Here is a 15,307-nt window from a genome sequence, read left to right as displayed (position 1 = left end):
AATATTGTACAAAGTGTCCCAACCTGATAAATAATATTAGCTGTTATTTATTGAATAACTAAAGCTAGGCACCGTGCTTTGCGGGCACACACGCGCGCGCGCACGCACACACACACACGCACACACGCACACACGATCCACATTAGGTCCTCAAAGTAACCCTATCAGATTGATAGTATCTCCCCCATTATGTTAACTGATGAAATTGAGTCTCAGGAATGCTGATCCATTTGCCAAAATATACACAGCTAGCGGGTCCAAGATTTAAAGCCAAACCCCCAAGCTCTACCTTTCCAGCCATTAACTTACAGGGATTCTAGGCAGAGCACCTGTCTTCGGGGTTACTTAAGGATGCCTTTTGTGCTCTATGCCTTCAAACCAATCAGAACCAGCCTGACCCCAGGTCCCTGTCGAGCCCAGATGTGTCCATTTCAGTCAGTGTTGGGCCCTGGGAGGAGGAAAGCCCCTCAAATCGGGGTACGTAGGAAGCTGCAAACCCGACCTGCATATATTCTGTCTTTTCAATATTCACCAACAAGATAAACTCCTGAATGGACTGTGGGGAAACCTCTGGGGACCCAGCACAGAAGCATCTGAAAGGAGTCACCAAATCACACTGTTATGGGATTTGCCTTTTTCCAGCCTCTGTAATCATCACATTTCCATTGCCTGGAGGAAAAGCCCCCGAGCACAGAGTCCAGGGCAGAGAACCAGGGAACTCGCCCGCTTAGCATCTCAGGGGCCACCCGCTCGCAGGCTCTGAGCGAGTCAAGCTGCCTTTCCGGGCAACAGCCTTTCTGTCCTGGAGCGACGGCTCATGGCTGGAAACTTAACATCATCCAGTTAATGCAAAGTATTTCCTCTGCCCCTAGCTGAGCCCGCTCTGAATATGTGCCAAAATAGCTATTTGCAGTGATTAGAAGTGAGACGCCCGAGCTGAGATTCCGTCGGGACCAGAGAGAAGCGCCTTTCCACCCTGGGCTCATCAACACTGACGGAGGCTGGGTAAGGAGCCTGGTCAGGCGTGGAACAGAGACCCGCAGACAGGGGGCTCAAGAGCGTTTCTTCTGATTTACCCACCAGATGCACGTGGTATGGAGAAGTCAAGCAGAGTATTTTGTCATCTCGCTCTTTTCGAGGAGGGGCCAGAGACGAAACAAAGCAAAATCCTAACTCTGTCTATTGTAAATGGACTTCATCTAATTTGGAAACAAAGCCAGTTCAAACTACTGTCACTGGCGTGTGAGCAAACCTAGACTCACCTGATTGCGGGTAGCAGCCCATGCTTACAACTATGGAACTCAAGGAAAACTTGTCCCCAAATGGTGCTGCCTCGGCTCTTCCTGGGAGCATCCTAGACTCTCCACGGCCACAGGACCATAACTAGAAGGCACAGAGGGCAGCGTGCATCCTGTATTCCAGCCTAACTTTGTTGGGTCCTGACAACCTTAACATTGAAACCTGGGCTAGTCTTCCTGGAATAACTAATCTAATTCTGGGGAAAGGTTAACATCAGGCCAGAGCTGATCTTCTCATGGTAATACTTGAAAATGGAGTTAAGGAAACTATGGAACGTCGTGTCCGTCTTGTTTGCTGTGTACATTTTTTTTTCTGCAGGGAGGCACCTGAATTTGGGGAGCTGTGAGCTGTCACAGCGCTGTTTTACAACAATGTAAAAATGGTGGGAAACATAAGGTGGCTCCCACACTGTCATCCACGGCTGGTCCCCGTGTCCCACACCAATGAGGGCACGAAAGACCCGGGGTAACACCATGCAGTGTGAGGCTGGAATGCCACGTGGACTGTGCTGGACACCTCTCTAAGGCGAAGTGCATGCTGTATGAGATTAATCCCTACTGCTTCTTCTTGAGTTAGGTTGCCAGCTAGAGTGAACCCCTACTCACTGCAATGCCGCTGACCAGCTCTCCTTTCATCATGGCAACATCTGGGGGCCAAATGAGCCACATTCATTCTATTTTGTGATTTAAGTTAGCCCAGAAATTGACTTAGAAATCCCAGGTAAGCTTGGTATTCCTATTGACTTTGAACCTGCCTTATTTTCCCAGGAATCAAGGGGAGAGGCAGCCAGAAGGGCTGAGGATTTTCCAAATTTGATCCAATTCTCAGTCAAATGTTCAGAATCGAATGATAACACAGGGACTTCCCCAGTGGTCCAGTGGGTAAGACTTCACTCCCAATGCAGGGGGCCCAGGTTCAATCCCTGGTCAGGAAACTGGATCCCACATGCATGATACAACTAAGAAGTCCACAACCCTGTGTGCCTCAACTAAGACCCGGTGCAGCCTAAATAAATAAATAAATATTTAAAAATAAATAAATAAATAAATGGTGACACAGAGAAGACCCACACAGGACCCTCTTTTTATTCACAGCAAGTTATGAATCTGTCCTCTTGGGCATTTTTACACTGTCATCATACACAGTGATCTTGCGAGTTACCACACAGTTATCTCTGAAATAAAAACTAGCACAACTGATGTTCACAGAAGCTGTGCACACTAAAGGGACTGAGCTCAAGCTTAGAAAAGCTGGTGGCTTCTCTGAAGAGGGAGCCCAGTCACAGCAAAGATAGTACATTTAACGTTACCCGACATCACCGTACATATTCTCACACCATAGGCTGCGTGAAAGTGGGGAGAAAACTACATTAGTCCTCAAAGTGAGGCTCAGCGTATTAGTCGGCGCTCAGTCAGGAAAATGGAAGCCACTACTTTTGCTGCTCGCCATGGCAGAGAAGCTGATTCACAGGAGCCCAGTGGAAGGCCACTGCAAACCTCACGCCCCATCCACCTGTGGGCCCACCAGCCGCCGCCAAAGGACAGTCATGGCCTCCCTTTCTTTTCCAGCTTCCAAATAGCATTCAGGTGACTCTTACTGGTGAAACGTAGGCCAGAAATGTCAAAGGAATGTGGAAAATATCGTTTTCAGGTTTCTAGCCATTGGGACCCAAGTTAGAGTTTAGAAGATTTGAGATGGTTCTAAGTATCAATGGACAACATCTAGCAAACTCAGAAAGACAAACCACCCCAGGAGGTATTTGCCTAAACTATATCATTGAAAGGTAAAGGTCTAGAGAGAGCAGCCAATTATAAAATGAACAAGATGATAATACAAAGCCTGGCAAGTAGGTAAACAACTAAAAGAAAGATAACAGAGGAAGGAAGGAAGGGAGAAAAATAACAAAAGAAAAGTGAGGAACTAAGAAGAACTCATTCTGGAAGAAAACATTACCCAGGGGAGGGTTATAAAACCTACAAACGCTTTAAGCTATAGAAGAACTTAAGAATACAAACTCAATAAAACTTGAAGAATTCCAAATATAGATGATCAAACAAAAGAATAAGATGAAAAGAAAAACAAAATCTTAGAGTGAAGAAAGAAGCTGAAATTAAACGGCCAGTAGAGAGTTAATTGTTGTATTAGAAAAAGCAAGTATATAAATAGACTTGCTACAAATACAAATGCAATGACTGAAATTCAGGAGAAGCCTAAGATAATCAGGGAAGGTAGAAGAAACATGGAAAGGAATCAGATGACAGACGTGGGGAATTTCAGATATGGCATTTCAGGATAATGGAAAGCCTTATTTTTCATCTCCCTCTCACTTACTTCCCCCAAAACACATGACATCTACAAGGAGGAAAAATTCAGCATTTCTACAAAACTGAGAAAATGCAATCATCAAATTACCTGTAATTAGAGAGAAAAAAACAAAGGAAAGGAAACCGGGTGTTCTTACCATAGCAGTCCTCTAGGTGTGAAGCGTGGAGAAGAGAAGCTTAAAAGACTTCATATAAAACAGCAGAAGACCACTTTCAGAAGAGAAATTGCAAGAATAAATGCCCAAATAAGGAACCCAGACCAGGACTTCATAGTTTACAGCCTTATATAGAGAAAGGGACCAGAGGGGCAGCTTAGAGGAACTACTGCTTTTAGAAAGAATTAGATGCACACGGAGGGGATACACCTTGGAGAAGACCCAGTGAGAAAGGAGGAAATGAAAGCGAGAAATTGAGAATGTTTCAGAAATGAAAGGCACGCCAACTCTTCCCTTCCTTACCCACCACCAACACCTCCATCCACAAAGCAGATGGCACAGAGGGGCACTGTCGGACTAGGAATCCTGCTCATGAAACAAGCAGAATAAAGAACAGCAGATCACCTTGGTGTAAAATGACTGCAACGTCTGGGAAATAAATAAATACATACATTTAAAAAAACCTTTTCTGCTGATGAAAAGACTTGACCAAAAAACTCAACACAAGATTGAAGAAAACTGTAGTAAACAACTTCAGACTATATTAAATAGCCTCAGTCAAGAATCTGGGCATGTGGTAAAATGTCTTCAATCAGAAATACAAAAGCAAAGAACAGAAACATATAGAAAAGCAGGAAGAAATGAAATGGGAGTTGATTAGATTCAGGAAATGAATAAAGGGTAAAACAAAAGCATATAAAATTAAGATTAAATTGCAAGGTACCAATAAAGACATACTCAAATAAAAACTTAATAGAGGCATTAAGAAATTTTAAAAAAAGAGAGAAATATGAGCTAAAAAGGAAATTAAAGTACCAGAAAGAAAGTGGATAGTAATGGAAGACAATCGAACAAGGCTGAATGTATATATAATAGTTGTCCTTGAGGAGAAAACCCAAAACAATTGAACAGAACTAATATTTAAAACTATAAATCAAAAAAATCCCAGAAATAAAAGAGAAGTAACCCAACATATATTCTAGTAAAGGTATTAAACTTTAAAGATAAAGACAAAAATATTTTGTGTCTCCAGACAAAAAAAAAGAAAGAAAGATACAGTAAGAAAGATGGGGAAAGGGAGGGAGAACAGAAGAAGAAAGAGAAAAAAGAAAGTATTTATAAAGGCAGAGGAATCAGACTGAGATTTCTCAAAATAATATACAAAGAAAGGCAACAGGGGAGTATAATTTTCAAGAAACTTGAGGAATGAAAACCAAGGATATTTAACCAGCCAAACTTCCCTGAGGGTAGTAAAGTTATAGAAAAGCAGTTTTTCATCTGCCAGAATTCAGGGAATACGTACTTTCAGACAAATCTACCAGAAGATGGCTTTTTATCCAGCCGAAGGATGGCTCCTTGGGACTCTGCAAAAGGACTTATAATGAACATTTCATATTTTTAATTGAAGAGCTAAGAACAATAAAAGGGCAGGGTCATGAATTCAAGTATAATAGGAAATTTTGTTCTAGTGAAGGAGGAAAGTGCAACTGAAAACAAGGCAGGATAGAAGAGAAAAGGGAGAAACTAGGATAAGATCAGTGACTGTGGTCAGTGGGAGTGAGTGGGTACCACTGAGGCTGACAGATGGTGAAGAGTTAAGTTAAAAAGCCGGGTTGCGAGGGCGGCATTAAGGGCGCTATAAGAAGCACTAATCCAAAGGTAACCACTAAAATAAGTATTTATACCTTCTTAAATATCAAAAGAAAAAATTTAAAGCAACCACAACAAATAGAGAAATAGACACAGTAAATATAAAATAATAGGGGGACTTCCCTCGTGATCCAGTGGTTAAGAATCCACCTTCCAATGCAGGGGACACGGGTTCAATCCCTGGTCAGGGAACTAAGATCCCGCATTGTCGCGGGGCAACTAAGCCTGCACGCCACAACTACTGAGCCCGCACGCTCTAGAGCCCGCCCACCACAGCTAAAGAGGATATAAATGAATAAATAAAGTAGTAAGCAAATTAATTACTGCATAAAATAATAAGACAAAATTGGGACCAGTATAGTAGTCATATCAATAATCATGACTAGGACTAATGTGCCCATAAAAAGAAAAAGATTTTCAAATTGGCCCATAAAACAAAATACAACTCTCTACTACATACAAAGCACACTTATAATGCAGTGATTCAAGAACGCTAAAAGTAAAGACTTGAATAAAAACATCTTGGGCAAAGAAGCAGTAAGAAGCCAGCGGCTGCAATCCTGATACAAAACAAAGTAGAATTCAAGGCAAATGAGTCAAAGAAGAACATTTTGTAATATTTAAAGGCACCTTCCACATAAAGATCTGGTAGTGATGAATAAGTATGCACTAAATAACACAGCAACCACATACACAAAACAAAAATTACAGGTGATGTAAAAAGAAACAGAAACACAGTAACAATAGGAGATCTTAACATATCGCTCTGAACATGAGACAAAGCAAGTAGACAAAAATTAATGTAGGATATAAAAGATTTAAACAATACGATCAATAAGATCGATCTTTTAGATATACACCAATCACCTTATGCTGATAAGAAAGCACAATGTTTCTTTTCAAATGCGCATCAAACATTTATAAAGACTGGAAATATACTAGGGCACTAGTAGGAACTTTTAGGAAAGGCTTTCTAATGATGACTAAAATTCCAGATTCCGTAAAGAAAAACTGATAAGTTTTACTACCTAGTGGTGAAAAAACTGCATAGTAAAGCACGTCATAATCAAAAGACATGACAAACTGAGAGAAAATATTAGCAATGTACATTACAGATAAGAGACTAATTTCCCTAATTTACAGAAAAGTTTTCAAAATTAAGAGGAAAATATTTCTGCTTCCAAGCAAGATGGATGAATTTACATTCCCCTGAAATAACTATTATACGGCAGGAAACATATGTGAGAAAGAAAAAGGTTTTCAAGACACACTCCTCAAGCAGCAAAGGGCAGTGGTTCCTGATATATGAGAAACAAGCAAGGTAGGTTATATTGTCATCCTGGTTCACAGCCCTGAGTGGGTTTCCAGGAGCACCTGGTGGAGCTGGTGATCTCCCAGAGCTGGGCAGGTAGAGCTGAGAACCAGGGGTTAGATAAAGGATAGCAATGTAAAATTTACTGAAGCTGATAACTGTACTATTTTTAAATAAGATAATATCCTTTTCTTAGGAAATATACCCTGAAATATCTAGGGATCAGAGCCATAGTTATGTAAATTATCCTCCAGTGGCTGAGAAATAAACTGATCTGTGTACGTGAGGGGGGGAGGGAGGGTGCACACACGTACAGCAAAAGAAAGGTTTTCAATAATTATTTACATAATGAATAGAGGATTTTCAAAAGGAATAAAAACTGATGTCTTGGACAATAAAAAGAAATAAGAAAAACTGTGGAATTTACATGATGTTAGGAAAAAAATCATATTTTACTCAAAATTAATATGGATTTAAAGTTTTTAGAATTTTTCTAATCAGTACTTGCAAATTCTTTGTGCTATATTTGGCGATTCTTGGATCTTCCAAGAGTAATTATAACTAAAATTCTACAATCCACTAGTTCTGACAACACGTAAATTAAATTTGTTATAATCCAATTATGGAGCGACAACTCTGGTATTATAAAGCATATCAAAATTTAATTTAAAGATACGCTTATGTATGTGTAGATTTGACCAATTCTTCGTGGGTCAAATCTCTAACAAAGACTTGAATATTCAGAAACCATAATTACCGAAGAATATTGTTTTTCTGTTTTTGAGGTATGAATTATTCATTTTATTTGAGTATTGCAGAATTCATGTTGAAAACTTGCACTATAAATTCAATATATAGCATCCAAGTAATTAGCACAATGACAGATTCATGGGCAGAGAAGCAACTTTCCCTTTGTGTGATGGTTGAGTAATAGTAGTTTCAGAAAGAAATATAAGCAGTTTGAGCTAAAATAACAAAACCTGAAGCAAAACAAAATGCAATACCATTTCCACTATATTTTTGATTCCCCACTACAGTTTGTCTTATTCATCATATATCATAACTCAAGCTAGTGCATTGCAACAGTACTGGATGAAGCCACGCTCTCAACTCCAGACTCCCTTTTCCATAGTGATACTCATACATACATATTCTTTAGGCCCAACTCTTCTCAAATTCTGATTGCCTCTGCCTGTAAAGAACTGGAAAAGACTTCAGACTACCCTTACCCTGGGGGGAGAGGTGATAAGAAAAAATATCTTCATTTATCAGCTGAAAGGGTTCTAAGAAATAGGACAATATTCCTGGCATGCTTTTGAATGACCTTATATGATAGAACTTAATTTTCTTCTAGTGCTTAGATCTGCAGTCCTAATTTTTTAATGAAAAGTACCTGGGGTGACCTCAACAAGATAGCGATGTAGGTCATTCTCAGCTCTAGTCCCCCTCCCAAGAAGGCCAACTAGAAACTACCCATGGGCACGACACCATTAGGAACATCCCAGAACCCAAGGGTGACGCTGAAGCACCCCCTGGACAGCAGAGATCCAGAAGGACACTTAGCAGAGGAAGAGGAGCAGCTTCCTTTTGACCTCAGAGCCCATCCCCCAGGCCGGCACAGGGCCACACTGAGAAAGCCCATCCCTCCCCCACACCCATGGCTTCTCCAGTGGAAAAGAGAGAACCCAAGGCGGACATCCAGTTTCCCCACTGTTTCAGGAAGCTTCCCGGGAGGTCCGTTCAGGCCTCACCTTACAGAGCCTGACCACTGGGGGTCAGACAGAGAGAAGGGAGGCAGGGCTTACAGCCACCAGTGCTCAGATCTTAGCGGACCGCGTTCTCGCTTGCAGTAGTGCATGCGAGAGTAGAGATCCCGGCCGGCAGAAGACATAGGGGATAAGCTTCTCAACAGGGACCTTGGCAGTGAAGTTTTGGGTATAATATCAGAAGCACAATCAACAAAAGCAATAATCAACAAGTGAGACCATATCAAACATAAAAGCTTCTGCCCAGTGAAAGAAACAATCCACAAAATGAAAAGACATTCTACAGAATGGGAGACAATATTTGCAATATAACAGATAAGAGAGTAATATCCAAAATATACAAGGAACTCATAGAACTCAACAGCAAATAACAATAATCCAATTAGAAAACAGGCAAAGGATGTAGTGATTTTTCAAAAAAAAAATATACAAATGGCCACTAGGTACATGAAAACGTGCTCAACATCACTAATCATTAGGAAATGCAAATCAAAACCACAGTGAGATATCACCTCACACTTGTTAGAATGGCTATTATCAAAAAGACAATAGATACCAAGTGCTGGTGACGGTCTTGTGAAATAGGAATATTTGTATGGTGTTGGTGGGAATGTAAATTGGTGCAGCTACTATGGAAAAAAGCATGGAGGTTCCTCAAGAAATTAAAAATACGACTACCATATGATCCCAAAATCTCACTTGAGGTATATATCCAAAGGTGAATTATACTGCAATGAACATGGAGGTGGAGATATCTCTGAGAGTGTGATTTCATTTCCTTTGGCTATATACATTATATATATTATATTTTGGAATATTATTCAGACATTTAAAAAGAAGGAAGTCCTTCAATTTTCAACAAGATAGATGAACCTTGAGGGCATTAGGCTTAGTAAAATAAGTCAGACCGAGAAAGACAAACACTGTATGATCTCATTTATGTACAGAAAAATTTTTTTTAAACTCATAGAAACAGTGAATAGACTGGTGGTTTCCAGGGGCAGTAGGGTGAGGCACTGCGGGAAATGAGTGAAGGTGGTGGTCAAAGGGTACAAATTTCCAGTTATAAGATGAATAAGTTTTGGGATTTAATGTATAGCTTGGTGACTACAGTCATCAACATTGTATTGTGTACTTGAAAGTTGCTGAGAGAGTATATCTTAAAAGGTCTCACCACACACATACAGACGGAACCAAGAAGGTGGCAGCCACGTGAGGTGGTGGGTGTGTTAACTAATCTTACTGTGGTCATCACTTCACAATATATATGTATATCGAATCATCACCCTGTATACCATAACCTTAGACATTATAAGGCAGTTATATCTCAATAAAAGTGGGAAAAAATTAAACCTTCAAAAAATGTTTAATAAAGGCATTTCTTGACCTTAGGTAAGACAGAATCGTAGAACAGACCCTAAAACACAACACTAGTCATCAGGGACCCTCACATTACTCATACCATACAGATGGATATCTAGAATGCTCTTGGTAAATAAGAATTTCAGGGCTTCCCCTGGCGGCACAGTGCTTAAGAATCTGCCTGTCAATACAGGGGACACGGGTTCGAGCCCTGGTCCAGCAAGATCCCACATGCTGAGGAGCAACTAAGCCCGTGAGCCACAACTACTGAGCCTACATGCCACAACTACTGAAGCTCACGTGCTCTACGGCCCGTGCTCCGCGACTAAGAGAAGCCACTGCAATGAGAAGCCTGCGCACCGCAACAAAGAGTAGCCCCCGCTCGCCGCAACTAGAGAAAGCCCGCACGCAGCAACAAAGACCCAAGGCAGCCAAAAATAAAAATTAATTAATCGTAAAAAAAAGAATTTCAACATCTTTTATTCAGTAAAATTTTAAATTTACATTGGGACTAATGTGTGTTTTTCCTGAGCTCTGAGAGTCAGATTTTCAAATGCAACTAAGGTACTTTGAAGTCTACAGCGTAACCCTAACTACTGAAGCACAGTTCTTTCTCCTTGATGGATACCTAGATGAGAAAGAGCCAACATGGAGAACTGAAAATGCTTTTGATTAAATGTTTATTTGATTAAAAATATTAGAATAATCTGGGGATATATGTATACGTATAGCTGATTCACTTTGTGATACAGCAGAAACTAACACACCATTGTAAAGCAATTCTACTCCAATAAAGATGTTTAAAAAAAAGATTCCTACTAGGGAAGATTCAACTTACCTCTCTTCCTCACATACAGTGTTTACGACATCATGATCCTGTAAGCGTTACATACAGCAGAACTATGTAGTGTACTATAGTTTCATTTTCTTTCTTGTGCATTGTTTTCTTGGAGTGAATAAAGCCCTCTGTTGTTTTCAAAGAAAAATCTATTAGAATATAAAGTCTGAGGCAGGTTATGTTAACCAGCAGCAGCTTCTGCAGGAGAACTAGGTTCCAAAAGCACTCTTATTTCTAGGCACTTACTTTTCGTTACGTCTTTTTTATCTGTTGATGCCTGGAAAAACTCAGAAGCACGTTTACACAACTGTGCAGTGGAAACTCAAATATATAACTGACTCAAAATGTAAAGAGGAAAAAGCATAGATCTTATCTAGTTTAAAAACCTCTTTCACACTTTTCAAAATACTAAATCCCAGCTTAGTGGAAGCCATAACCTCCCTACTAAATGTATTTTTTTAATTAAAAAAAAAGAGGAAAGAAAATATCTGCATTTAGATACAGATCATATGGAATCATGCCCAAGAATTCCTCGGCAGTTCAAGGTCAGTAACAATGGAGTCAGAGCCAGGAGCCTGGGGAGCATTTCACCATCACGTGCACATCATCGCACCACGCATGACGGAAAACACTAGCAACTTGGATGTGAGAATGTGTGCAGTTGTCCTTTTAGACTTTCTTTTTGGTTTTTGGTAAGAAACCTTACTTAACATGAGATCTACACTCGCAACAGACACTTACATGTACAGTGCGTCACTGTTGTCTATAGCACAGTGTTCTGTATCAGATCTCTAGAACGTGTTTATCTGGCATAACTAAATTTCACATACAGTGGTTAACAATTCCCCATTTTCCCCTTACCCTCGCCCCTGGGAATCACCATTCTCTTCTTTGCTTCTATGAGGTTGACTATTTTAGATACTTCATAAAGTAGAATCAGAAACTGGAATGTTTTTTTTACAAGGTTGGCAGGAGTGCAAAATGGTGCAGCTGCTATGGAAAACAGTATGGGTTTCTCAAAAAAAACAAAAAGAGAACTACCATATGACCCAGGAATCCCACTTCTAGGTATTTATACACAAGACTTGAAATCAGGATTTCAAAGAGATATTAGCATTCCCACATTCACTGTGCACTGTTCACAACAGGCAAGATGTGGAAACAATGTAAATGTCCATCAACAGATGAATGGATAAGGAAAATGTGATATATTCATAAAATGTAATATTACTAGGCCTTAAAAAAGAAGGAAGCCCTGTTATACGCAGCAACATGGATGAACCTTGAGGACGTTACGCTTCGTGAGATCAGCCTTCCCTCCATTTTCACAGAACCTTCCTGTCTCTTTCTCCCCCTCCTCCCACCTCCATGTCTTCCTTTTCTCTTTCTCTTTTCAGCCCGAGTCCTTCCCCCACAGGGCAATTAAGACCGTGCTTGGGATGCAGGTCCAAGAGACAGCCCCAGCGCTACCCCTGCACCCGCCTGACGGATTCTGATAAGAGCCCTGAGGCCGCGCAGCTGAGCAGAGAGGCGCGGGGCCTGGGAGTCACAAGAACCTTTCGTCCCATCCCTGTTCTTTGTCTCCTGAGTGACTTCAGTCATCTGAACACCAAAGAGATGCAGCAGGAGCATCTCAAAGGCATCTTCCAGTTCTAACATCTCAAGGTGCAACGCTTCTGAGACCAACGGGTCTTTAAACTGCAGAAGCACAGAGCTCATGGTGGAGTTCCTAGGGCCAAAGTCTGGGGCTTCATCATTCTAAAGAGGAAGGAAGAGAAGAAATGCAGGCAGAGGAGGAGGGGCCCTAAGACACACGCTGCTGTAATCCTTCAGAGGAAAGACGTGTGGTGGGGGTCTGGGGGAGGATGGAGCAAAGGTCACAGACAGAGGTAGGCAGCGAGAGGCAGCTTGGGTTCCCTCCAGCTTCGGGGAGCTCAGGAAGCATGGCTAAGGTTCGGAAAGAGTTTATCAGCAAAATAAGACACACAGAAGGTGTAAGAGATCGTCTATGTCATGAAAGACTATGAGACCCAGCGTGGAGGAAACGCTTGTAGTGCAACGGGAAGCGAGTGTGAGCTGTTTCCAGCTTCAATCAGACCACGGCACGGAATGCTCAGTGTCGTGGACTTGCTTGTGCATTAAATGCTGTGCTGCATTCAGTGCTCGCTCTGCACCTAGCATTGTACAGCGAATGGTCCAGGAACGCGATGGGAGCATAGGCACGCGTGCTGCCCCAGGACGCTCCCTAATGATGCCTCCCCACCCGTGCAAGCACCTCGACAAAATGCTGATGACCCCACGACACAGGAGGCCTTTACTGGCCGACACATATGCAAACGCATGTGCATTATTGCCAACGAATAAGAACACTGAGCAGAAAGGCGCTTCCTGCCTGCTCTGAGCTTGTGCTTCATGGCACTTCAGGGGCAGAACAATGAAAATTATTTTTGCCATGTACTCAGTCCTAATCGGGCTGAACCGTTCGTGAGTGTGCCCAGCAGGCTTTCCCACAGAAAACAAGCCTCCCCAGCTCTGTAAGCTTGGCTTTCTGGCAATAGAATCTTCCAGTGTCACACCTACACTTAAAATACAATCACAGACACTTGTGGTTCTCATTTTCAGAAGTACATAGAGGCCACTTGAGGAAATGCTGAAGAGAAGGAAGGAATTATTAGTGGCTCTTTGGCATCTCTAAATTCAGCATAGGAAATTTTAATAATTTAGGCTCATTACTTGTAGAACCATCAGGCTAAGCTACCTCAAATTTAGAAACTTTAATTCCCTTTCCAAAATAAAAGAAAAAATATTTTTCCTGTAATCTACCACAGCAAAAAAAAAAAAATACTCCCAATTCCCCACACCCACTATCCATCATCCACTCCAGCCGCTGGAAAAGATGCGGACGTTCAATGATTTCTGTCAGCCATACACACCTCTTGAGATGCTCATGTACATAATTCTCTTAACCCGATTTCTTTTCGACTGCAGAGGGTGTATTTCTTGGCCCTGCACAATTGCACTGAAATCCCCCCACTCAGCACCCTCACTAATCCCTTTGGCCACCTTTATTCAAACAAACTTACTAAACCCAATTACAGAGAACAGCCTCCAGTAAACCTGTAGCTTAACATATGTGCTCGCTGGGTAACCACATTGATACACGGTCATGCTTGTGCTTCAGACAAACAGCGCAGCTGCATCTTCCATAATAAACATCCAGGGATACGGAGAGAATTTCATTTCAACCAATGTTGCCTTGAAAATCACCAAAGGAGATTGATAACATGTAGCTTTGGGCGTTACATTATTAATAGTCGTCCTGGGTTAAAATAAAACGTGAAATCAGGATCAAAGCCCAGAGTGAAGTTGAGTTTACAGGAAGTATTACAAAATTAAGAAAAAAGAAACACTGCATCAATAATTCAACAACCCGGTAGATTAAATGTGCAACCCAACCAGCAAGAAAAATCATACCGGGTTTCTGGCTTTCGGGGGTTCAGGAAAACGACTTTTTTTTTTTATTGGAAAGGGCAGCAGGAATATGTCTCTCTTAATCGCTTTCCTTCTGCTCTGGAATTAAAGAGAATGAGAAGGGAAAGCAGGGAATTTAAAAGACACCAAGAGGGCCATTTTACGTCTCAAGAGGGCACCAGCTTTGTTAAAAGTCAGATAGAAAGAAAAAAATGTATAGAAAATTCTGACTTTCTACCCCCAAATAGAATCGTCATTTTATTAGAAATAATACAATTATTTTTAGCTCTTTAAAGAAGAGCTTCGAAAGGAAAATGTGAGAGGTGGTCAGCAAAGACCCCTTAAGTGTAACACTAAATATAAATACTGAAATCTTTTTTAAAATTCCTTCTAGATATCCAAGGCCAATAAATACACGTGCCCCTCTGCCCTCTTTGCTCACAGCGGGCGGGTCCCACGCTGCGCAGCAGCAAAGCCGACGGGACGGCTGTCTCTCTGCACGGGGGGTGGGGAGCTTCACGGGGCTCTCCCCCCATTGGACAGTCACTCTCGGCTTCCTTCCGTGGGCGGGGCCTTGGCAGCAAGGGGTTAGGGCCTCAGTGAAAGCAGCTTTGCCCTCTTCAACGGTGCAGGCCGTGTGAACGCCTGTGCATCATTTCTGCATCCACGTTCACGTACCTGGGCGCTGGGTCTGAACCAACAGGCCCAGGAACATTCACTCCTCCACCCGCTCTGTTCATGACGTGCGGCCAAAGGCCTCTTGCCCGCCCTAAGCCCCCCCGGACTTAGGAACGCTCCATCCCCGCCTTGCTTTGTATTTGCTCACACATGACCTAGACCATCTCAACATCTAAACTCACTAAAGACAGACTTAGAGCCGCTGGGATTACACGCTCACTAAAATAAGTGCTGCACCAATGACTATGTTCATTTCAGCACCCTTAGACCTGTGTCTGGAATATTCAGCTGCCACTGGAGGGCCCAAGATGAGAGGGGTGATTGGCACCTGCTTACCCTCTAGGCTTCGGTTTCGTCATCCGTAACAAAAGGAGGCTGAGCGAGACACTTTGATGATCTGAGCGTTATTCGTCTCTTGTATCCCCTGCCCTCCACCCCCCCAGCCCAGGAAA

This window comes from Delphinapterus leucas, chromosome 13 (assembly GCF_059928025.1).
Source record: "Delphinapterus leucas isolate spDelLeu-1000000601 "Yukka" chromosome 13, BTC_Dleu_Yukka2, whole genome shotgun sequence".
Classification (NCBI taxonomy): domain Eukaryota; kingdom Metazoa; phylum Chordata; class Mammalia; order Artiodactyla; family Monodontidae; genus Delphinapterus; species Delphinapterus leucas.
Note: the sequence above shows the minus strand (reverse complement) of the source record.